Source organism: Culex quinquefasciatus, chromosome 2 (genome assembly GCF_015732765.1).
Source record: "Culex quinquefasciatus strain JHB chromosome 2, VPISU_Cqui_1.0_pri_paternal, whole genome shotgun sequence".
NCBI lineage: Eukaryota > Metazoa > Arthropoda > Insecta > Diptera > Culicidae > Culex > Culex quinquefasciatus.
The window spans coordinates 51,882,328-51,908,554 of record NC_051862.1 but is presented as its reverse complement, the minus strand read 5'-3'; the positions used below and the strand labels follow the sequence as shown (position 1 = coordinate 51,908,554).

Here is a 26,227-nt window from a genome sequence, read left to right as displayed (position 1 = left end):
ATCAGGTTAAGATAAGTTTTATATAGAATTTCCAGAGTTATATATACTTTCATACTAAGTAGTTAGTAAACTTTATACTCAACCCAAATTATTTTTTAATCGGTCAAAGATTCCTATTTGGAGTTGGGAAGCTGGATTTATGGTGATTTGCCAAACAAATAACTTTATTCATGTTTATTTTTCGAAAGGTTACAAACTTTTTGTGTACCTTTTCATGAGCTTGTAGCAAAATGTTCGGCATGAGTTTCTTTACAAAACGTAGTACTAGGTTTCTGTCAAACTTTAAATTGTTTACATGTTTTATCACAAAATGTGCATAGGGCCCAAGGGGTGTAGATACATTTTTTACATACTGTAAATACAAGCAAAAAGAGATAGTAACCATTTTAATATGTTTTAATTTGTTGGCTCTTATTCTGGCAAGTTATACAACAGAAAAAAGTGCGCTTTTTCCAATGCACAGGAGTTGTAGAACAAGTTGAGGTAACGAGGCCGTTCAACCAGTTGGGAAATACGTTTATCTGACAAAGTATGTTGCTTGGGCACTCTCTGACTCACCGAGACCTTAACCGTTAAAATTTGCTAGTTGTCATTTATTTGATATTTTTGCTTTTTACATAAAATTTCGCTTATTCATTGTTTTGTTTGTATTTATTAAATTATTTTATTTCACATTTAAAAATTCATTATGTCCGAATTTGATTCCTATCATTTTTCAGAATCAATTATTTATGTAGAAAAATGTGCAAAAAGACTGAAAGACACTAAATTTAATTTTTTTTAAGTTTTGGCTGTTTTTACTTCTAATTCATTTTTTTTAATTTTTCATAAGCAAATATAACGTTTTTTCAGAACAACTTTTCAATGCTAATGTTTTGCTGGAAAAAAAGCTTTTAAACATCAAATTAATCATGTCGAAAATAAAGATCGCTGCTAATTTATTTGAAATACTATTAAAAAATGAAAATACGTCATGATGTCCGATATTTTTTTTATAAATTTCAATAATAAATAATTAGAAGTTTTAAGAAAGACGAATGAAAACCTACGAGAAATAAATTATTCTACAATGTTTTAAATTTCGTGTCATAAAAATCATTTTAGAATGTTTTGTAAAATATTTGAATAAAGCTGCACAACAACGCAATAATTGTTTTTTCGTAAAGAAGATTTGGGTCCAAATTTCGATTCAATAAATTTTATTTTCTTCGTTGATTTTACAAACTTGAAGAAAACTGGCAACGACGAAATTAGTTTTTTTTTGTCAATAATATCAGCGTATTTAATTTCAATCGACAAAACAATTTCAATACGATTTTAAACAAAACAAATAAAAATAAAATAAATAACCACATGATTGAAAGTTTGTTTTTCTTTCTTTAAATCAGGATACCTGAACTTTATTTGCAACACTACTTTATTTATTTGTTTACTTGAAACAACCTATTAAAATAAACTTTATGAAAAAAATGTTTACTTTTACCGACATTAGTTCCGGCCCACAGGGCCAAAAGGTTGGGCACCTCTGCCCTAAACCAATGTTGTGTTATGATGCTTCTGTAGCGTGCTTTAAAATGGTATACAATATGATTTTGACAGTTCATACGAAGCTTATGCACATTATAAATCTAGAGTTTATTTTGAAAAGGTTTTATAAACTATAGTGTTTCATATGATTAGAGTCTTAGAAAAAATCTTGAAATTTGCATTATTCATAATTTTACCGTTTACCTTTTGCTTTAGTTTTTTTTCTTATGTCCTGGAGGTACAAAAAAAAAATAAAGCAATAATATAAAATATATTAGCTTCCAATTAGCTTCTCTTGATTTGTTCAAGATATGGTCAAAATCTTGTTTTTCTGATACTATTGAGCAGTGTTGCAAATGAATGATAAGAAGCTATCATTTGATAATTAGATTTGGATTGATAAATGTAGTTGCTGATAGTTTGATAGTTTGATATTATAACAACACTGCTATTGAGACTTGTCTTCAACCTAAAACTATGATCTTTTTCTGATTTTTCAAGTTTTCCAGTATCCTTTTAATTGTTTGGTAGTTTCAGGAAATTTGTTTAAGAATAACTTTTTTCGCTCCATTGATGAAAAAAATATTTTATAATGTTTAGTATTTTTTGTTAAATACCATTTTTTAAATAAGTACTGCTATAGTCACATTAAACAAGTTTAATGTAGTCTAAAGTAGTTGAAAATAATTTTGGCATATTTTTAATAAAAAAATTGATCTATGAATATTAATTTATAAACCCTTAACCCTTTACGAGCTGATATAAGAATGTTTCAAAAGGTACAAATTTCTTATTAGGCGTCATCTATAAAGTATGACACGCTCTAGGGTGGAGGGGGGGTCTAACAAAGTGTGACATTGCATGTTATAAGTTTAGGGAAAGCGTGACAAAGGGGGGGAGGGGGGGGGGGTAAATTTTGGCTGATTTTAGCGTGACGTACTTTATGGATGAAGCCTTATGTTTCAATGTATCAAAAAGTTATTTTAATTAAATGAATGGGTAATTCTCTACCAACTCACACGAAATCGGGAAAAGTTGCCCCGACGCCTCTTCGATTTGCGTGAAACTTTATCCTAAGAGGTAACTTTTGTTCCTGATCTCGAATCCGAGGTCCGTTTTTTGATATCTCGTGACGGAGGGTCGGTAGGACCCCTTCCATTTTTGAACATGCGAAAAAGAGGTGTTTTTCAATAATTTGAAGCCTGAAACGGTGATGAGATAGAAAGTTGGTGACAAAATTACTTTTATGTAAAATTGGACGCCCGATTTGTTAAAAATTCCGAAAAAACGTAAAACAGAAAAGTTTAAAAAAATTCTGCCATTTTTCGTAACTCAACTGAAGCATATTTTAAGGGAAATTTAACGTACTTTGCAAATCTGTATTTTTTCCAGGGCTGTTGTTAAGTCAAGAGGAGGGGAAATAAAAAATGATTATCCATTATCCATCCAAAACGTTTATACACGAAGTATCACCAAATGCATTGTACATCATTACAGTTATGCTTTTAGATTGCAAAACGTCAATGATCTTCTTCTGATCTGAAGTATCAAAAATCATAATTTGCAATAAGCCTTTAAGTCCTCTATTTGATTTCCAATGTTAAAATTAACGTTATACTATATATGCAAGAAAAAAATCAGGAAAATTGCAATTTTGGTGATAGTATTTTGTTAGCTTTCTTATTTGTTTTGCTAAAGATAATTTTATTTTGAATTCTTATCACACCACTTTTTTCCCACCCACCTTATTGTTCAAATCAAAAATAAGTGAAAAAAAATGTTTATATAAAATTAAAAAAAATCATAGTTAACTTTTTGGAAATCAAGTAATACGGTAATTTTTCCAAGGTTCATCAAATTGAGCATTTTTATTCTATATTCTCTCAGACGGAAAAGACCAGACTCTTTATGAATTAATTATTTTTTAAAGTTTTTAAATGATGTGTTTTTAAATAAAAAAATTACTTTCAAATTTTAATTGAGTTTTTTCATTCCTTTTTGTTCAGACCACATCGAGGGCTGAGGAATAAAAAACGTGCTTGCCAAATATTTTTTTGCCCTCTTTTTTTGCTTTTTAAATGGAAATTTGGTTTGTTTGACCAGATTTTTTTCAATAAAAAAAACCCGAACTCATCGGAGAAAACATAATTCTACCAGCTCATCACTTACCTGTTTACTCTCCAAATAATTATGATTTTTCCGCTAACACCCACCACAAAACAAAAACAAATTTCTTTCAATTGAAGCAAAAGAACATCCGAGCGATTGTTTAATAAATCATATTTATTTCACAAAAGTTTGCGCCTTTTTATTTTTTTTTTCAACTTTTCGCGTAACTCCACCGTTGACTAGCTCCTTTTCTGCCCTCCCTTTTCATTAAATAAATTCACTCAAAAGTTTTCTTTCTTCTGTTTGCCTTCGGTGAGTTTTGGGTCGTCAAATCAAAAATTCCACCCGCTCTCGATGAAAATTGAGACAGAAAGATTTCTTTCAATCTGAATTTGACAGAAGTTTTTAGCGCAAAAAAAAAGTTATAACAATAAGGTAGAGAGATTTTTTTTCAGTTGAAAGATTTGTCACTTTGTTTGTCTAACAGTTGCGTCCTAGCACAAATTTGATAAATATCAGCTATTGTTTTTTGTTTTTGTTTTTCTTTGTTGGCCGTTAGACTACTCGTTCGATTTGCTTCGTTAAGTTGCTGCTCACCGTTCAGTATGTACAAAAGCTTGCACTCTTAGTAACAACGTTGTTTTTAAAATGTTTATTCACAGAAATTCTTTGTTAAACTCACATCTTCCGCTAGTACAATCTAATTTGTTGCTTTATTTGATACAGATTCGAATTTGGTTGTCTTTTGTTTTGCTGTAAACATTTAACACGCAACAGTTTGATAGTTTTCCTTTGTTTTGTAATAGAAAATGCTTCTTTTTTCTTATCTCAAGTTGACAACAATTTTAAAACCTTTTAATCCACATGTGGCTGGAAATTGAACTCGATCTTAAGGTGTAACGCACTTAAATGCTAGTTTTCTTTTTTCATAATCAGTCAAGCTAAGAGTATATCAACTATAAGCGATTCATTTGTTTTTGCTAAACTTTTTCTTCTTCTCTGTACACAGGTAATAAATTGATTTTGTTTGATTTCGCCTAACGAGGAATTACATGTTCAAATTTGGCTGATTTTTTCCCTCACTTTTTCTTTACTTTGCCGAAAGCTGCCTAATGCTGTTTCGATTCCTTCGAAAACAAATAACAAATCCAAGATGGACCTTCCACCTCGGGCCCAGAAGTTGAAGGTCTGCTACTAGTTTGTTTGTTTTCGATTTGATTGATTTCGGTTGGTTTTGTGTTTGTCTTTCCTCAAGCTTTTCCTCGTTGATTTGCGCGTTAGTCTTTGGGCTGGGAATGTTTCTGGAAGAAGGATACAAAAAAGTTCAAAATTAAACATTGTTGCAATATCAGGAAAATTAGATAATTTAGCAAAACAAAAATTCTATAAATTTGAAGCAACTTTTCTCATTGAAACGACAACTCTTCAAAATTTATTAAAACATCCATCAACAACCAATCCCAAACAAGCTCGACCTACACCGAAAAAAAAAAACATCGTCCTTTTCCCCGTTTTGACATTGAAATATTAAAACTGTCATTCGTTGTTGCTGATGAAATACCCCATCAGGTCCATCGTCCTTCGGAGGACCAGTGCCGGTGGCCAGCAAAAAGCAACAACTGCAGTGTGTCGTCCCACATTTTAACCGTAAATTAAAATCCGTCAGCCGTCGCTGTACAGTGTTGCCAGCCAGCATCGAGTTCACTCTTGCCTCTGGGCTCACTCACTCAACATCGAAAAGGCGAGAACTAATAATTTTTCGAGAACAAACGGGACGCTTCAAACTAGTACTTTTGGATGGGGAACACTTTGCGACCCTTTTTCAGTTAAATATTTCATGATTTTAAATAATTTCCACTTTTCGTTATATTTTCATTTTTCAGCTCGAAAAGGAAAATCTACCAAAACATAAAATTGTTCAGCTTAACCTCGGGTCGTCAACTGACCCAAACCTCAAGAGTGCTAAATTAGACCGGAGCGTTTCGCGACGGCCAGCCAACGCAAGCGCTGATTGAAGGCACCCAACTGGACTGGGCGAACCAGCCAGCCAACTATGCTAGGAGGAGCGAGAGCCTTTGAACAAGCTCGAAACTAGTAGGCGAGAAAGCCGAGCTTTCATCTTTCGGGGCCACGCGATGAGGCTGAAAGTTTATGCGTGCTACAAAATGGGTGGCGTTTTGCAAAAAATGGCACTTGGGTGCGCTAAATTGTTGATTTTTGATGACGTTTTAGAAAAAAACACTACGATTGACAGTATTAAATGATAAATTTTATTTCTAAACAAAACATGAAATGTTAGCTCTCAAAAATTAAAACTCAAAATTTTTAAAAATATTCAATGTTTTATGAATCTTGAGAATGATTGAAATTAAAAGAAAAACAATTTCGTGTTATTGTCATAATAATCTGACATAGTGATGTCAGAAGTGGTTGAAAACCCATCCAAAATATTTAACTTGTTTGAAATTCAAAAAACAAGACTTGAATTTTTGTTTCTTTTTTGTTCTGATGAACATTGTTACATACATTCGCTTTTGTCAAATGACCCCATTTTGCTTATACATTTTCCATACAAGTCTTACAATACAAAATGGGCCTGTGAAATACGATTTTTTCCAGTATTTTGAAAATGCAATGTTCTTCAAAAATATAGACAAAATTATTGTTATTGCAATATGAGTATATAATGACCGGAATTTTTTCATACATTTTCAATGCAATAAATTTTTCTTTTAGAAAATACTCAACATTTTCACAACACTACGTTTTTTTGATAAGAGTACTCCAAATTTCAGTTTTTAACAATATGTTTATCGGGATCGGGATTTTTTCATACATTTCGAATGTAATAAAAACATTTTTTGAAAATACAAAAAAAAACATAAAACTACGTATTTTTGAAAAAATACTCCAAATTTAAGTATTTTCCAATATGGGTAACAAATGACCGAGATTTAATCATAAATTTCTAAAAACTTTTTTTTTGAAAATACCCAAAATTTTCACAAAACAACGTATTTTCGAAAAAAAAACCCTGATAGTTTTAATTTTTACAATATGAATATAATATGACTGAGATTTCTTCATACATTTTGAATGTTATAACATGTATGTTTTAAAAATTCTCAAAATTTTCACAGAGCATCGTAATTTAAGAAATAATACTCAATTTTTTTTTTTTTTACGATATGGGTATCAAATGATCGTAATTTTTTCATACATTTCGAACGTAATAACAACATTTTTTGAAAATACCCAAAATTTTCACAAAAGTACTTAATATCGAATAAAAAAAAAATCTACAAATATCAATTTTTAACATTATTTGTATCAAATGATCGGAATTTTTTCATACAATTCGAGTGTTATACAACATTTTTTGAAAATAATCAAAGTTTTCACAAAACTACGCATTTTCGAAAAAAATACTTAATATTTTGTTATTTACAATATGAGTATCAAACGATCGGAATTTTTCATACATTTCGAATGTGATAACAACATTCTTTGAAAATACTTAAAAAAAATCACCAATATTGTGAAAAACATAAATTTTAATAATTTTTCAAAAATACGTGATTTTGTTAAAAAACGAGAATTTTTTCCAAAAAAAAACGAAGTTTTGTGCAAATTTTGAATATTGTCAAAAAGGTTCTACAACACTCGAAATGTATGAAAGAATTCCGATTATTTGTTACTCACCCATAATGTGAAAAACTGAAATTTGGAGTGTTTTTTCGAAATTATGTACTTTTGTGAAAATTTTGGGTATTTTCAAAAATATGTTGTTATTACACTCGAAATGCATGAAAAAATCCTTATCATTTGATACCCATTTTGAAAAAAATGAGTTTTTTTTACGAAAATACGTAGTTTCGTGAAACTTTTAAGTATTTAAAAAATGGTATGTCATTCGCAATGTTTATAAAAAAACCGATTATTTGATACTCATATTGCAATTACATTTATTTTGTGATTTTTAAAGTAAAAAAATGCATTTTAAAAATGCATGAAAAATACGTATTTTTGTGAAAATTATGATTGCAATAACGTCATGATTTGAATTCCCGGACCCTTCGAAACCCGGACACCTCATCATGTTTAATCAATTATTTTTTTCGCATTATAAATGTCAAAAATGGGTTATTTGATGAATTCTTACATCAACTTTCATTTAAAGTTTGTTTGAACGCTGTAGTTAATGCCAAAACAATTAAATAAAATTAAATTATAAGTTTACCAAAAATGCGAAACATTTCAACGGAAGTATTTCATAGCCGTCCGAAGCACCGGTAAGACAAAGCAGAAATTGATGTTTTTGATTTTCTTGAATTCTAGCCATTTTTTATATAACCTATCGATTGTTTTGATGTTAACAGCTTATTTGAGACCATTCACTAACAATTCAGTCCAAATTTGTGCGATTCATTAGCAAAAACGAGTGTCCGGATTTCGAATCAGCTTTTAACAGTGTCCGGGATTCGAAGCACAACATGTCATTTAAATTTCAAATTCTGATGAAAAATTGTTAGAAAAGACATATTTTGCATGCATTCTCTTAAAACTGACTGTTAAGGTGGGCCTCATTTGCCCGCCCGAGGGAAAAAATCTGAACTTTTTTTCTTCCACTCGCAAAAACACTGCAATTTTTTCGAAAACCGCATTCCAAACATATAAGTCGGTGTAGCCAACATTCTAACGAAGACAATGATGTATAGCAATATATACGTTTTATATAAACTATTTGATTCTAGTACAAAATAAATGAAATTTTTAGAAAAATCGTCCATCAAAACTGGTCGCGACGACGACGACGACGACCAACCAAGCAGACACACACGGACACGGGTGGAAAGAGAGAACGAAAAATAACGGCAAAATTCGAATGATGTGCAATGCTGGCGAAAACAAAAGTTTCGGGATTATTATTTTACTGAGAATTATAAAGAGAATATTGGTAGAACTGACTTCTGAATAAACCGACCACATTGGAATCGGTTCCAGGGTCCCAGGGAATCCGGATCATGGTCAAATGGGAGATGGATTGCAAAAATAGTTGTGCTTGAAAGTGAAGAAAAACAAGCTCAATTTTGAAAAAGAATAATCATGGCATAATTCAGAATGGTGTTTCACTATATTGGCCACTTTGTAATCGATTCCTGGTGTCCCCAGGTAATCCGGATCATGACCAAAAGGAAGAATTTTTGAAATATTTCTGCTTGCAAAATGGAGATAAACAATCTCAATTATGAAAAAGAACAAACATGGCATTGGCCAGAAAGACGATTGTCCGTATTGGCCACTTTGGAATCGATTCCATGTGTCCCCGGGGAATCCGGAACATGGTCAAAAAGGAGATTGGAAAATTTCACGAAGGTTTCATGTTTTAACATTGCAAATCGGACCATTCGTTGATGAGATATCGACATTATAAAATTGTGGGTTGTTTGAGTGAGACTTAGAAAACGTCAATTTTCCTGTTTATAAATCTTAGCATGACAATATCTCAGCAACCAACGGTCGTATCAACAAAGTTCAAAAAAGCAAAATATAGATAATTTTCTCGACTTTTCAAAAATATTTTTTCCAGAAGTGGGCAAAATGGGCACCAATTTATAAACATGAATAACTGCGACTATTTTCAAAAAAGTTACTTAAAAATGGCTATAACTTGAAAAATGTCTTCATTATCAAAATTTCACTAAAGTACTTTTGGATTGCAAATTCAATTTCACATCGAAAAATGAAGTTAGAAATATTTTGCAACCAATATTTCGATTTATTGAAAAAATCAGTATTGATTCAAAAATTCATAAGTTGGTCAAAGATTGTTTGCCCATACTGGAAATTTCTGAAAAGTGGGCAACATATCATAAAATTAAAAAAAAATAAAAAAAGTTTTTTTTTGCGAATCAAGTTTTAGTGACAAAAAGTAAAATTAAAAACCATTAAAACAGTTTTTTACCATGTATAATTTTTTTCAGTACATTCCTTATCCATACCTGCAACTTCGCCGAAGACACCAAATCGATCAAAAAATTACTTCAAAAGGTACAGATTTTTGAATTTTCATATATCATTTTTGTATGGATAGCTGCCAAATTTGTATGGAAAATTATATAGACAAACTAATGATGCAAAATGGCTTCTTTGGGCATCCGAAGGCACCAAAAAAGTTTCAGTCGGATTAAAAATACAAAAAAATTGAATGACCGAAATCTCAAAGAATTGCTCAGTTGTGTTTGAAACAATCTAAATTTTGAAGAGAATATGATGGCATTTTTAAGATAGTGGGCAAATGGGAGATTTTTATGCGAAAATAGTTCTGCTTGCAATTGGCAGATTATTGGCGCTAAATTAGTTTCTCAAAGGATTATTGATGCATTTTCAGAATGGAGTTTGTCCATATTGGCTACTTTGCAATTGGTACCAGGTGTCCCTTGGAAATCTGGATCATGATGATGCAAGATGTATCATATGATAACATATATTTGAATTATAACGCAGAATGGTTGAAGTTCATTTGGAAGTGCGTCCATTTTTTTAAATATTACTTTAGAAAAAGGAAATTATTTTAAAATATTCACCTGGTTAAAAATCACAAAGGGCTTATATTCTTTACAATAAATGATTTGTGATGTAAAAGTTGCACTGAAAATATATTATTATATTCAATGTGCCTGATACACCATTCTGATAAAATCCTCTATAATCCTTTTAAAAATAATGCTGATTTGTAGGCACGCCTATTTTCGTAAAAAATCTCACGTTTGAACATGATTCAAATTTCTCAGGAAAACTGGGACCGATTCCAAAGTGGCCAATACGGCACATTAGTCTTTTCCGAAATTGAGATCTTTTATCTCCATTTTTCAAATACAACTATTTTTGAAATGAATCTCTTATTTGACCATGATCCGGATTCCCCGGGGACACATGGAATCGATGCCAATACGGACAATCGTCTTTCTGGCCAATGCCATGTTTATTCTATTTCAAAATTGCGATTGTTTATCTCCATTTTGCAAGCAGAAATATTTCAAAAATTCTTCCTTTTGGTCATGATCCGGATTACCTGGGGACACCAGGAATCGATTACAAAGTGGCCAATATAGTGAAACACCATTCTGAATTATGCCATGATTATTCTTTTTCAAAATTGAGCTTGTTTTTCTTCACTTTCAAGCACAACTATTTTTGCAATCCATCTCCCATTTGACCATGATCCGGATTCCCCGGGGACCCCTGGAACCGATTCCAATGTGGTCGGTTTATTCAGAAGTCAGTTCTACCAATATTCTCTTTATAATTCTCAGTAAAATAATAATCCCGAAACTTTTGTTTTCGCCAGCATTGCACATCATTCGAATTTTGCCGTTATTTTTCGTTCTCTCTTTCCACCCGTGTCCGTGTGTGTCTGCTTGGTTGGTCGTCGTCGTCGTCGTCGCGACCAGTTTTGATGGACGATTTTTCTAAAAATTTCATTTATTTTGTACTAGAATCAAATAGTTTATATAAAACGTATATATTGCTATACAACATTGTCTTCGTTAGAATGTTGGCTACACCGACTTATATGTTTGGAATGCGGTTTTCGAAAAAATTGCAGTGTTTTTGCGAGTGGAAGAAAAAAAGTTCAGATTTTTTCCCTCGGGCGGGCAAATGAGGCCCACCTTAATACTACATCCTGATGCTATTTCTTCATTTCCAACTTATTACATGATTTTTTGTCAGCTATAACAAAAATGATATGCTACTAAGTGTCCGGATTTCGAATCATGACGTTAGATAGCTGCCGTCATCCCGATTCCAAACACTCCAATTGTTGGATGTTTGCATGATTTTCCATATCAGTTATGGTTTTAAAACATTTTTCATGTTTGTTTTATTTTTAAGATTTTTTTTGTAAAAAAATCCAAAATATTGGCGTACAAAATGTGTTTTTCTAAATAAAATTATAAATTTAACTGTATTTTTTACTTGATGGATTTAATGTCATTTAATCATAAAATATCTCCATCGAAATGCTGATTTTCACATCTTACAGCAAAAAGGCCTTTGATTGTAACATGCCATGGATAACACAATGTGAAATTCAATGAAAGAAAACGTTTAACATTTAAGTTGTTTTATTTTTAGATCTCTGTTAAATTTAGTACAATAACGATAAACAAGTTACCAGGGCTGTGGAGTCGGAGTCGGAGTCGGAGTCGTAAAAACTCGAACAGCTGGAGTCGGAGTCGGAGCCGGAGTCGGCTAAATTTTATTAGCTGGAGTCGGAGTCGGAGTCGGAGCCGAAAATTTCTGATTACCCGGAGTTGGAGTCGGAGTCGGAGTTATCTTAAATTCAACAAAAATTATGTTGATTTTTTTAATATTTGCTATAAAAAAGATTAATTTACAAAACTTCTTATATTTTTTAATTTTTTTTAAGTTGCGTGCTAGAGGTGGGCAAAAAAAGAGCGAACCGCTCAAAGAGCCGGTTCACTGAAAAGAGCGAACGAACCGTGGCTCACAAAAAAAGAACCGCGGTTCTTTTTTAAACTCCGCTCTTTTAAAAGAACTGTTTCAATATGGCATGATTTATGTTATAAATATAATTTATTGAATTTCCAAAAAATGTAGTATTAAATTTGTTTTTGAGAATTGAAAATGCAATTTCAAAAATTGCAATGCTTATAAAAATTAATCTCAAAAGTAAACGATTTTCTAAACAAAATGAAATAAACTTTTCAGTGTGCAACTGATTGTTCATTAAAGTAAAAAACTTTCAAATTTTAATGAAAATAGAAGTCTTATCCACTGAAAACAATTAAAAAGCATATTGGGATCGATCAAAAATATTTTGTTTTTTGGTGAAATTCCGTTGCACAGTACCTAATGCAAAAGTTTTTTTTTTGGTTTAAAAAAAGTTCATCAATACTTCGATATTTTAAAAACTGATGGACTGGGGATGTGTAAAATGCATTTTCAAACTCTTTTTTCATTAAAATGTCTTACTTTTATTTTTTTGTGACTTTGGCCAGAGTTGAGGGACATAAACTTGAAAAAATATTTGGTATGGCCATATTTATAAAAGTCCGATATGAAATAACTTCATTCAAATTTTGAAAAAAGAGCGAAAGAGCCGTTCAAAAGAGCGGTTCTTTTTAAAGAGCGAACGAAAATGAGCGGCTCCTAAAAAAGAGCGGTTTTGCCCACCTCTATTGCATGCGCTACGTTGCCATTTTTATTTTTTTAGAGATCACTAAATGATAACCTGGTAATCAGCTCTTATCCAAGTATGTAGTATCATCATAACACAAAATAAAAAATATTGGTTTTGTAGTCAGAAATATTTAATTGATTTTTGACTGCATCCTTTTGACAATATTTATGTACCCTTTAAACTCAAATTTGAACAAATTTAAATCTAGTTCTTTCTGAAAAAAGTACACACACAGTCATCTTATACCCCGATAGCGAATGTCATGGTGGTTTTAGGTAAATCAATGTTCAGGAAAAAAGTTACGAGGTACATAAGCAAATATAAATAATAATCACTATTTATGGAAATCGAAAACAAAAAAATCACTGACAGGATTCTAACAATCTATTACTTGGAACTCAACATGCGCATTTTGTTTATAACCTTGTACAAAAAATACATACCTTGTACAAAAAGTGTCTGAGAATGTTGATCCTTAGGCAAACTATTTTGATATTGTTGTAAATTATCGTTGAACAAATCTCAAGATTTCAGGATAGGACAGGATTTCAAGATCAAAAAAATATCCGTGACCTAGAAAATATTTATCCTGTGGATTTTTGTTTTTTATCCAATTTTAAGTTTTTTCATATATTTTCATGGAGGCGCACGACCATTTTTAAAGCTTCGTTTTAGGTGAAGATTTATAAAAAAAATAAAAATTCAAATAAATCCAAAAATCCGAGGTAAATTATTTTCTAGGTCACGGATATTTGAAAAGGACCCCTTAAGCGTTCTTACCACGAAGATTTTTTTAAGATGCATTGATTTGTAATAATAAACTTCATCAGCCTTGGCGTGATGTCCATATACGTCTTAAAAAATTCAATGGAGCTTAAACAAATAGTTTCGTTTGAAATTGTTATTGATAAATACAAGGTGACTATGATAGTCACTGTGCTTCAACTTAAAAGTGAGCAAATTGAAATTATTTGTTAAATCAATCATTAAGGCCAGCTTTCTATTGATGATCATAAAAAAATAACAATTTAATATTTTAGCTTTGAATCAATTTAATGAAAATTTGATTTTAAGTAAATAAATCCAAATTTACTTACCAAACTTTTCATCTGAAAATGCCTTCAAAACTGGTGTTTTTTTTTATTTCTGTTTCAATAACGTCTTAAACTTGTAAAACTAGAAACTTTTTTTTTATCAATGTTTTCGAAATAATAGTAAACTAACTTTTGAAATATTTAAAAATATGTGGAGTCGGAGTCGGAGTCGGAGCCAACCATTTTTTGAACGCTGGAGTCGGAGTCGGAGTCGGCTAGAGTTGGTGGGCCGGAGTTGGAGTCGGAGTCGGAGTCGTTTGGATCTGAAAGCTGGAGTCGGAGTCGGCTAATCCCAGAAAGCCGGAGTCGGAGTCGCTTGAAATATGACCCGACTCCGCAGCCCTGCAAGTTACATTGTATAACGTAAATGTTGATAAAAATTTAACTTTTAAAGTAATTATAAATGTTTTTTTTTTGTTATTATTAATACCAAATGCTGAAAGTATGTTATGAATGGAGCTTTGCCTAAACTTATTCGAAATAATCAAATATTTTTATTCTGTTTTTGGTGAACTAAGAATGGTTTTCGTTTAAAGGGACAAAATCATTTTTATATTTGAATTTTGAAAATATTTCAGATGTAAAACTGAACAAAATTGATCTCATAGAAAACTTACAATGAATATTTTGTGTCAGGAGTAATATTTTATTTTGTAAAATATTGTTAATTCTCTTCCTATTCACAATAATACTAAAACAACATATTTTTGCATCTATTTCAAGCAGATTTTCGAGTATCTTAAAATTGCTGTTAAATTCTAACTTTTAAATTACACGCATCGAAATTTAAATTTTTGAGCCGTAAAAAATTACTGGCCCTAAAAATTTATCATATGAATAGAAAAACTACCAACCAGGGTTGAAATGTTTCGCCTGTTAAAAAGTCTGCAAATTCAATCAAATATCATAAATTAAAGGTTTGAAAAAGGAATGCGAAACAAACACTTTTAAGTTTTATTCTGTAAACATTTACTTCGAATTTTAAACCTTAATCAGATTTCATTCTTTCAGCAACCCCCATGAAAACAAAACTCATTTAAGAGCTGTTCCGTCACCGTTTCAAAAGTCTGATCCTTTTCCCCGACGATGACGACGCCGCCACCAGCGTCGACCACGCTAGACCGGGTTTGTTCGGCTCGATTTATGAACCTAGGGCTCCGTCGCATCACGAACCATTCCACTCCAAAGCTCAAAGCCTGGGAATATAAGCTTTGAGGCGGGTGTGTACCCGGGCCAATATCTCGAGCCAATGTTGTACAACATCGGTTATTATTTTTTTTGCTGTGCTGTCTTCCCAGGCTTAGCATGGCAACAACAAACGTAAAAAAAGCTCAAAACAGGACTTGACGCTGTTAGTGAGGATTTGACGAGCTAGATTAATTTTTGGAACGGCAACAACACTTTGTGCTTGGGCGGTATTTGGCTCAAATTTTGAAGAGTGTTTCGCACTGATGGAACAACATTAAATTGTTTTACAAGCAAATGGAGCTGAGCTAAATTTAACATTGTTGGGTAAATCAGCATGGTGAATGATAAATGTTTCTTTTACGTTAATTAATTTGAAAACGATAATTTGTGGGTTTCAGCTCAATTCAACAGATTACACTAAATTTATGATTGGAAATCCACCAGCTCCCGCGCTCTCTGGCCTGCGATAATTATTTTTTGCAAATTAATTAACAGCTCTTTGGATTGTGATGTTTTTCCCAGCAATTAAAATTGATTGGTAAATGTCAAGTTCACTTCGCTCTCCCACACACTTACACATACATGTGTGCGGTTTGATTGAATGGTAAGGATAAAGTTGCGGTTAAATTTTTGAACAATTTAAAAATTTAAATCTGATCCATCAACTGATTTAAATTGATACATATAAACATTATTAGGTTGAAACTTTAAATTTCATAAATTTGTGACAAACTTGTGTGACAAAAGTCCGACAAATATTGAACCACAAAAGCAAAAAACAGGAAAACATTAATCAACGCTGTCAATCTGCGATACCGAGAGAGCTGTATCGGCGAAGGTCACTGAAGTGTGCCAGCGGGAAAAATTGCCACCATTTTCAATTAAGCTTTTGACTGGTGGTTATCCGGCTGGTGTCAAGCGTGGAACTTTGATCGATGACAGGTGATTTTTCCGGTGAACCTTTTTTTTCTATAAATGCTTCAAGTATGAAGGTTAAAAGTTACGGCGAAACAATAAAATTTAATTTTGGCATGGATAATGGAAGCAATTTTCTCGGGGGAGAAAATGGAACAGTGTTATGACAGTGATGTTTACATGCAACGAAAAGTCATTCTATGAAAAACTCATGTCTTTTTTTTTTAATTTAAAAGCAAATGAATTGTGTCAACTACGAGAAATTTTACATAACTTGTTGTTGTCTTCTTGTTTTTCAAGAGTAGATTTTCAAAACAACTTTTGAGTCGCCATAGTCAAATACAACCCCAAAAGTGATTCGTAAGTTATAAATTCAAGATGGCGCAAAAATACTGGTGAACTTGGTAATGTAATAGGCAATCGACAATACTGCCCATGTTCGCATAAATGTCCCATATGCAAAAATAGCAAGCTGAGAAAAACACATTTGAAGTTTGTCCCACACATGAGGCTACGTGTTAAGTTTGCACGAAAAAACTGGATTTCCTCCTGATTTCTAGAGCAAAGTATTGAATGTTGTAGGCTTTTCGGAAAGAGCACACGATTTTAAACCAATCTGAATTTTGAATCAATAACTAAAAAACGTTACTTAATCCATCTTTAGGGGGTTGGTGCCTTCCTCTCATTTATAGAGTGATTACAATCCCTAAAGTGTCCACATGGTTTATGGATCTCCACTAACGTGTTCGCAGCACCTAAGAGGTCCTAATAAAAATAAGTGATAAGATTATACAGACACCACCTTTCAGGAAAATGGCATCCCTCTACAAGGCTTTTTTCGTGGCGATCAGACGGGACCATTTGAGGTTATGTTAATTCAGACCATTTTTTAAACTGCTTGTAATTATAGATAGATAAGTCAGATCTTAAAAAATCTTAGTCCACAAGAAAGGTCTTCTCATATGCTTTCTAAGAATATATAACATGTGAGGGTTTCATTAAAAACCACCCTTTTTACCACAATTTTAATTTAATATGAAACAGTATTTTTAGCATAACTTTTGAAATACATGATAAAACAGCATGAATTTAAATAGCAACTTAGGGGACGATAAGACGGATCGATTAAAACCATTCCGGCCAAAATCGGTTGAGCCTGTGACAAGATATTCCAGTGACATTGTTTTGGTACACAAAACGGAATCGACGTAACACCTTATAATGTGGCCCTCTTAAACCTTGCGGTTTCGTCAACGGATCCACAGGCGTGTATCGTTCTTTTTGCGACAAGACTCCGCCTCCCGGGTCTCCTAAGTGTGAAGGTATGGGCACGTGGAGAGGGCACCGAATACCTATATTTACACTTAGAATTTTTTTGCGTCCGCCCCGGGATTCGAACCGGCAACCTCTGGATTGTGAGTTCAGTGCGCGGTCCGATTGATCCACACAGACATTTGCTCAGCTGGTGATTCTGAGTCGATATGTACAAATGAAGGTAAAAAGTTCGTTTTTCGAGTGATTTAAAGCCTTTCCTCAGTAAAGTGAGGAAGGCAAAACGATGAAAATGCATATGCATTTGGAGGACGCCCCACCACCGGAAGGCTCCACTACGCTTATCCCACTGTTTGGTGTGGTTGTGTTAGACCCTCATCCGGAATAATAATCCAACACGGGAGATACCATGTCTTCATCTTTTGATGAGTGTGTAATACAGCCCAGGGCATAAGGGGGTCCACGCCGGGTCCAAGCTATCCTCGGGGAAATGAAGGAATGTTAGTAAACACCTATCTAAAGTGCGCAGGGACCCTACGTCACCTTAGTGGTATAGATGTTTGTAGGGAGGTTTTGGACTCAATGTTAGTAGAAAGGTAAGACCCTAGGATATACCTTGACAGGTATTGCGGGTGTGTCAAAAGTTTTTAACTGATAGTGTATTGAGCAGTATCTGCATTAAAATTTAAAAGTTAAACTCAAACAGCCGGCTGTAGAGTGAAATTAACTATTTATTATGTAAATTTTAATTGAATTTTATTTCATACGTAGAAAATGATTTTAAACTAATAGTGTACTGATGGTAAATTTAGTTAAGGCTTGGTTTTTAGTTGTTGAATTGTTTTATTTTATTTTAATGTATTCAAATTTAGTTTTGATACTAAGTTTAAATAGTTATTGTTTTGATATATTTAAAACGAGATTCATAGTATTTCGAACAAAAGACCGACGAAGAAGTCACAAACACGAAAAACCGAAACAAAATTGTCTTATCCAGAGTTTTTTTTTTTTTTGAAAAAATGCTATAAGCGATTGTCTTTCATATGTTTATAGGACCTAATCAAAAATGTCGAGTTATGATGAATTATAATACTGCTGGATTTTAAGTATTAATTCCGAACGCGTTATGTAGTTAAATATGAATTTTCACAAGAGCTAAAGACAAAATTACACACACGCGATTGAACTACTGGATTATTTGTCGATATAACTCCTATTTGAAATGCCGATTCAAATCTTCTTAAATAAATAAAAACATTTCATTCAAGAACAACCCTACTCAAAATCAAACACACTTTACACACATATATAAAAAATCCAATTGGAATTCGCTCACCCAGTTCTTTTGAAGAATTTTCGCTTGCACACTCAACACCAGAGCGTTAGTTAGTGTGTGTAAGTACTGCCATCGCTACCAGCAGAAAACATGCAAACACACCGAAAGCTCACCCGCACGCTGGGTTGCTATGCTTCACCTTTTTCGGCAAAACGATGAAAATGCATATGGGACATTTATTCAACCAGGAGCGGTACAGTTTTTTTTTTGGTTTCCTCTCGTCAAAAATAGCAAATCTCATTTTATAAACTGTTGATCTCTTTTTTTTGAGCGAGATCTGATTGTCTGAAATCTTCGGCTAACTGGTCTGGTCTTCCGAAGTATTGTTTGCGTGTAAATCGGCAAAAAATGTCAAGGGTTCGTTGGAGCATACACTTCAACACTTAAACTGTTCCATTCATGTTCTAGAGCATTAACACCTAAACTCCCATGCTCGAGGAAAAGGTGGAACTCCAACTTTGAACAGCTATATCTCGGCTCCCTGTGGACGGATTTTCGATATCTAAACAGCAAAAGATGCGGACAGATCTCTAGATAATGTTGCTTTTTTGAAAAGTCAAAAATAGAGGCGTTTACCCTAAGTTATTCCCGAAACCATAGGAGCAACTTTTTTTCAGCCCTCTTTTTACTACATGTTTTACATGCAGTTATAAATATTCAATGATAATCTATGTCAAATCCATGCAAGAATGATAGATAATGCTCATTTATTATACTCAAGACCATTTTCGGTCCAATGTGGCCACTTTGGAACCGGTCCCAGGTACTCCGGTGAAACCCGGATTACGCTATATTGTGGAGCATTTTCGGGAATATTTTGGTCAAGGCAACATGCATATCACAGTTCATCATTTTCAATATCAAGCTCATTGGTGATACCCAAGTCCATTTTGGACCAATCTGGCCACTTTGAAACCGGTCCCGGGGTCTCCGGTAAAACCCAGAATATGGCAAATTACGGGATTATTGGAGGACAATTTTTGACAGGGCAATATGGATGTCAAAGATTATCATTTGCAAAATCAAGCTCATCCATGATCCTCAAAACCACTTTTGGACCAATCTGGCCACTTTGGGACCGGTTCCCGGTACTCCGGTGAAACCCGAAATAAGGCAAATTACGGAATTATTTCTGAATAATTTTTGACAAGGCAATATGGATGCAAAAGACCATCATTTGCAAAATCAAGCTCATCCATGATCCCCAAAACCACGTTTGGACCAATTTGGCCACTTTAGGACCGGTTCCCGGTGCTCCGGTGAAACCCGGAATATGGCAAATTACGGGATTATTTCTGAATAATTTTTGACAAGGCAATATCAATGTCAAAGATTATCATTTGCAAAATCAAGCTCATCCATGAAATCCCAAAACCACGTTTGGACCAATCTGGCCACTTTAGGACCGGTTCCCGGTGCTCCGGTGAAACCCGGATTACGCTATATTGTGGAGCATTTTCGGGAATATTTTGGTCAAGGCAACATGCATATCACAGTTCATCATTTTCAATATCAAGCTCATTGGTGATACTCAAGTCCATTTTTGGACCAATCTGGCCACTTTGAAACCGGTCCCGGGGTCTCCGGTAAAACCCAGAATATGGCAAATTACGGGATTATTGGAGGACAATTTTTGACAGGGCAATATAGATGTCAAAGATTATCATTTGCAAAATCAAGCTCATCCATGATCCTCAAAACCACTTTTGGACCAATCTGGCCACTTTGGGACCGGTTCCCGGTACTCCGGTGAAACCCGGAATAAGGCAAATTACGGGATTATTGTCCTAAGGGGTAACTTTTGTCCCTGATCACGAATCCGAGGTCCGTTTTTTGATATCTCGTGACGGAGGGGCGGTACGACCCCTTCCATTTTTGAACATGCGAAAAAAGAGGTGTTTTTCAATAATTTGCAGCCTGAAACGGTGATGAGATAGAAATTTGGTGTCAAAGGAACTTTTATGTAAAATTAGACGCCCGATTTGATGGCGTACTCAGAATTCCGAAAAAACGTATTTTTCATCGAAAAAAATACTAAAAACGTTTTAAAAATTCTCCCAGTTTCCGTTACTCGACTGTAAAAAATTTTGGAACATTTCATTTTATGAGAAATTTAATGTACTTTTCGAATCTACATTGACCCAGAAGGGTCATTTTTTCATTTAGAACAAAAATTTTCATTTTAAAATTTCGTGTTTTTTAACTTTGCAGGGTAATTTTTTAGAGTGTAACAATATTCTACAAAGTTGTAGAGCAAACAACTACAAAAATTTTGATTTATAGACATAAGGGGTTTGCTAATAAACATCACGAGTTATCGCGATTTTACGGATTTTTTTTTGAAAAAGTTGGTCGTCATCGATCATGTCTATATAGCAAAATTTTTGTAATTGTCTGCTCTACAACTTTGTAGAACATTGTTGCACTCTAAAAAATAACCCTGCAAAGTTAGAAAAAACACGAAATTTTAAAATGAAAAATTTTGTTCTAAATGAAAAAATGACCATTCTGGGACAATGTAGATTCGAAAAGAACATTAAATTTCCCATAAAATGACATGTTCCAAAATTTTTTACAGTCGAGTAACGGAAAATGGGAGAATTTTTAAAACTTTTTTAGTGTTTTTTTCGATGAAAAATACGTTTATTTGGAATTCTGAGTACGCCATCAAATAGGGCGTCTAATTTTACATAAAAGTCCCTTAGACACCAAATTTCTATCTCATCACCGTTTCAGGCTAAAAATTGTTGAAAAACACCTCTTTTTTCGCATGTTCAAAAATGGAAGGGGTCGTACCGCCCCTCCGTCACGAGATATCAAAAAACGGACCTCGGTATCGTGATCAGGGACAAAAGTTACCTCTTAGGACAAAATTTCACGCAAATCGAAGAGGGGTCGGGGCAACTTTTCCCGATTTCGTGTGAGTTGGTAGAGAATTACCCTAATACAATTTTCTATTATTGATGCATTTTAAAATTCTTCCTAATAAAAGCGAAAACGAAAAGAAGTCTTGTAACTAAGCTGCAGTGCATCTTCTTTACGCAAAGAACGGGAAGAGCTAACTTTCCGATCGCAAAGTTTGCCCCGGTCCACGCCAGAATAAGCAAAGTGATTGAACGCCCAACCCTACCGGCAGAAGATTGATTCTGCAGAGGCGGTCAATATTGAAAGAGTTGGAGGGGAAAGTTTTTTGCTCTTCCCGAACAGAACTTTGATGGACGTAATGAAGTTGGGAGTTCTTGGAATGTAGGATATAATGTTACTTATTGCGTAAGCTGACGGTTATTAGCTCGGCAACATCGGCATCAACTTGTTGCTGGAGGAAATCAGTTTGGCGCAATTATTATTAGTTGATTACTATCAGTTTCCGTAACTCACATCTTGCTGAGAACTTTGAAAAAGGTTTATTCATCGCTATTAAAAAGTCGCAAAAACATCAAATATCTCTCCTCTTGCAATAGATCGCTAATTTTATCTATTGATTTTTGCCTTTTAATGAAACAGTCAAAACCAGTTTGTTTAGTCAAACACTCCCTAAATTAAATCCGAGAAAATCCTGAAAGGCTTTTAAGATAGCTGATTACGGCAGATAAGCTCTATCAGAGGAAGATCTCATGATTCATGGCTCTCCACCCTCCGGAAGCTTCGTTGCGGCTTCAAATTGAATAATTTTCCCATGAAATCTATTTTTGAAAAGCTCCCAAATGGCCGCCACCCCTTAATTGAACCATCAAAGTGCGGCCCCGCAGCTGGAAAGAGGTCGTAATAAATAAGCCAGCCTGGTTGCCGTCAGGTCTTCTCCGGTGACTTTGAGTGCTGGGCCAAAGTCGGCAGCATTAGACGCAGGGAAAGAGGACCCTCGTTAATCGTGAGTATTCCACGTAGAGAACTCCCTCCCATTCTCTGCAAAGCTAAAGAAATGGGTTTATCCTCTTTGGTTTGGTGGCAGTCGAATTCTCGGTGGAACCGTAACTCACCGGAATTACCTAGACGGATTAAGAATGTAGGGTACGGGGAGAAACCTCTGCCTCCGAAATCAATTATGATTCGGCACACCTGTCAGTTTGTTGGGTAGGCTGTGTCTCACACGTTGGTTCCTCTGCCAATGAAGAGTAAACTCAATGGATTCTTAATCCAGGTACGTGTGAAGATGCTTTCTCGGGAAACAACACATAAAACACGAATTTGGCATTTTACAAATTCTATTTTAGGAAAGCAAGATTTTAGCATGGATGTTGCTTTATGAGCACATTAATAAATTGGAAAAAAGTATGAAAGTATGAAGTCGATAATTTTTAAACCAACCTTATTTTTTATCACAATAAGTTCTTTAAAAAAAATTCTTGTATGTCCATTTCTAAGAGATCTTTTTTAAAATTTTCCGATCATTTTAAATACAATGTTAAATACTTAAAATTAACAGAAATATTTTGAATACACCTTTAAACGCAGATTATGACCCTTCTCAAATGTGAGAACGTATTTATATTCTAGTTCCAAAGATCATAAAAGTCTCAACTTAAAACATTTTATTGATCTCAAAAGTAGCCTACTTGACTGTGACTGTAATTTAGCCAACTCTGGAGTTTTTTTTTAAGTCAGATAAACCAAATTTCCAGTTATTGCTTTTTGGGTGTTTTTGAAACCGCCTTGAGGCATTTGGTTTATTGGACCTCTTCAAAAAAAACTTCAGAAGCCATTTTGCATCATAAGTTTGTCCATATAATTTTCCATACAAATTTGGCAGCTGTCCATACAAAAATGATACATGAAAATCTAATATATCTAATCTATATCTTTTGAAGGAATTTTGTGATCGACTCGATATCTTCGGCAAAGTTGTAGGTATGGATGAGGACTACACTGAAAAAAATATTTTGAATAAATATAAATTTTTTAATCAGTACTGATTTTTTCAAAAAATCGAAATTTTGATCGCCAAAATTTTTTAACATCGTTTTTTGAAAATCGAATTTGCAATCAAAACGTACTTTAGTGAAATTTTGTGCACCATTTTCAAGTTATAGCCATTTTTGGGTAACTATTTTGCAAATAGTCGCCGTTATTCAATTTTTTAAATTAGTGCCCATGTTTGCCCACTTTTGAAAAAAATATTTTTGAAAAGGTGTGAAAATTCTTAATATTTTGCTTTTTTGAACTATGAAATATGAAAATTTAAATTACAAGCCACGGTATTAACATTTCAATGAAAAAAGTGTTTAAAATGCATTTCACACCTACCCAGTTATTTTTCTTTCATTTGTTTTCAAAAAATATCCAATTACAAGCGAATTTTTGTTATCGCCAAAAAAAATAAGTTGTTTGTGGTTTGCACGGGAATTTTAGAAAAAATCATAATTTTTTTTATGGATTCCAGACATAATGAACATGCTTTTAAATGCATTCCAAATTGTTTTTAGACTTCTAATTTCATAGAAATTTTGAAGATTTTTATTAAATACTTTTTGGTCCCTTGAATTTTTCGGACCGATTTTGAAGAAGGGGGGGGGGAGAGGGAGGGGAGGGGTAATGTTTTTATTGTTTTTAGTTCAAACGTTTTTTTAACTGAAGCATATCTAAAAATAGGAATATTTATCATTAAACGATATTCCAAATAATTGCAAATAAGCTTAAATTGTCTATTTTCGCTAAAAGTTTTTTCATTAGTTTTGGCCTGAATTGACACTAAAATACTCAAAGCCTAAATGTTAAAAGAAAAGGCATTCATTATGTAATCCAAATAAACGGATCAATTAAAACATTTACAATACTTCAATAAAGCATGATCACTTTCCTGGCTTCAAAACAACAAAAACACATAAGAGCAATTCTCTACCAAAACTGGAAATGGATTTAATTTGTATTTGCCAAACTTTGTGGGGGCCTTCCCTATGACCAAATAAGCTATTTTGCGTCATTGGTTCACCCATACAAGTCTCCATACAATTTTGGCTGCTGTCCATACAAAAATGGTATGTAAATATTCAAACAGCTGTAACTTTTGAGTGAATTTTCTAATCAATTAGGTGTCTTCGGCAAAGTTGTAGGTATTGTTGAGGACTTTTGAGAAAAAAAATAGGTAGACAGAAAAAAAATTGGCAGATTTTTTATCATCTTTTTTTTCACTAAAACTCAATTTTCCAAAATATGTATTTTTTGATTTTCGAGATTTTTTGGTATGTTTTAGGGGACAAAAATCCGCAACTTTTGAGCCATAGAGAAACATGGTCAAAAAATCTGCCGCCGAGTTATGAATTTTTGAAAAACTAGTAATTTTTGGAAAAAATCGAAGTTTCATGCAAAAACAAGTTTGACATTATTTTTAATGCAAAATTGAATTAGCAATCGAAAAGTACTTGACAGATTTTTTGATAAAGGGCTCCGTTTTCAAGATATAGCCACCGAAAGTTTGATTTTAGCGAAATATTTGCAGTTTTTCAATTTTTTAAAATAGTGACCATGAGTGACCATTTCTAAAAATATTTTTTTTTGAAAAGTTCAGCAAAATTTCTATAAAATTGTCTAAGAGACATTGAAGATTGGACCTCGGGTTGCTGACATAGAGCCGCTTTAAGAAAAAGAAACACGAAAATTGAAGTTTTCTTAATGTCACCAAAACAACCCACCATTTTCTAATTACGATATCTCAGCAAATAATGGTCCGATTTTCAATGTTAATGCATGAAAAATTCGTGAAATTTTCCGATCTTTTCGAAAAAAATATATTGAAATTTTTTAAATCAAGACTATCAATTTAAATGGGCGTAGTATTCAATGTTTGGCCCTTTTAAAATATTAGTCTTGATTTAAAAATTTATATTTTTTTCGAAAAGATCAGAAAATTTCACGAATGTTTCATGTTTTAACATTGATAATCGGACCATTAGTTGCTGAGATATCGTCATTAGAAAATTTTCGTGTTTCTTTTTCTTAAAGCGGCTCTATCTCAGCAACCCGAGGTCCAATCTTCAACGTCTCTTAGACAAATATTTTTAGAAATGGTCACTTATGGTCACAATTTTTAAAAATTGAAAAACTGTAAATATTTCGCTAAAATCAAACTTTTGGTGGCTATATCTTGAAAACGGAGCCCTTTATCAAAAAATCTGTTAAGTATTTTTCGATTGCAAATATAATTTTGCATTAAAAAATAATGTCAAACTTGTTTTTGCATGAAACTTCGATTTTTTCCAAAAATCACTCTTTTTTCAAAAATTCATAACTCGGCGGCAGATTTTTTTGACCGTGGATCTCTATGGCTCAAAAGTTGTGGATTTTTTTCCCCTAAAACATATCAAAAAATCTCGAAAATCAAAAAATACGTATTTTGGGAAATTGAGTTTTAGTGAAAAAAAAGTTGATAAAAAAATGTGCAATTTTTTTCCGTGTACCATTTTTTTCTCAAAAGTCCTCAACAATACCTACAACTTTGCCGAAGACACCAAATTGATCAGAAAATTCACTCAAAAGTTACAGCTGTTTGAATATTTACATACCATTTTTGTATGGACAGCTGCCAAAATTGTATGGGTGAATCAATGACGCAAAATAGCTTATTTGGTCATAGGGAAGGCCCCT

The 26,227-nt window shown here is 33.2% G+C and overlaps 1 protein-coding gene across 1 annotated transcript in view; it reads right to left on the bottom strand.

Annotated features, from left to right (window-relative positions):
• Positions 1-3,791: 3,791 nt before the first annotated feature.
• LOC6045914 (prolactin-releasing peptide receptor) overlaps positions 3,792-26,227 on the bottom strand; it is a 194,775-nt gene continuing 172,339 nt past the window's right edge. Inside the window, exon 3 of the mRNA XM_038254203.1 lies at positions 3,792-4,937. The gene's annotated coding sequence lies outside the window, so the exon portion shown is untranslated. The remainder of the gene's footprint in view (positions 4,938-26,227) is intronic.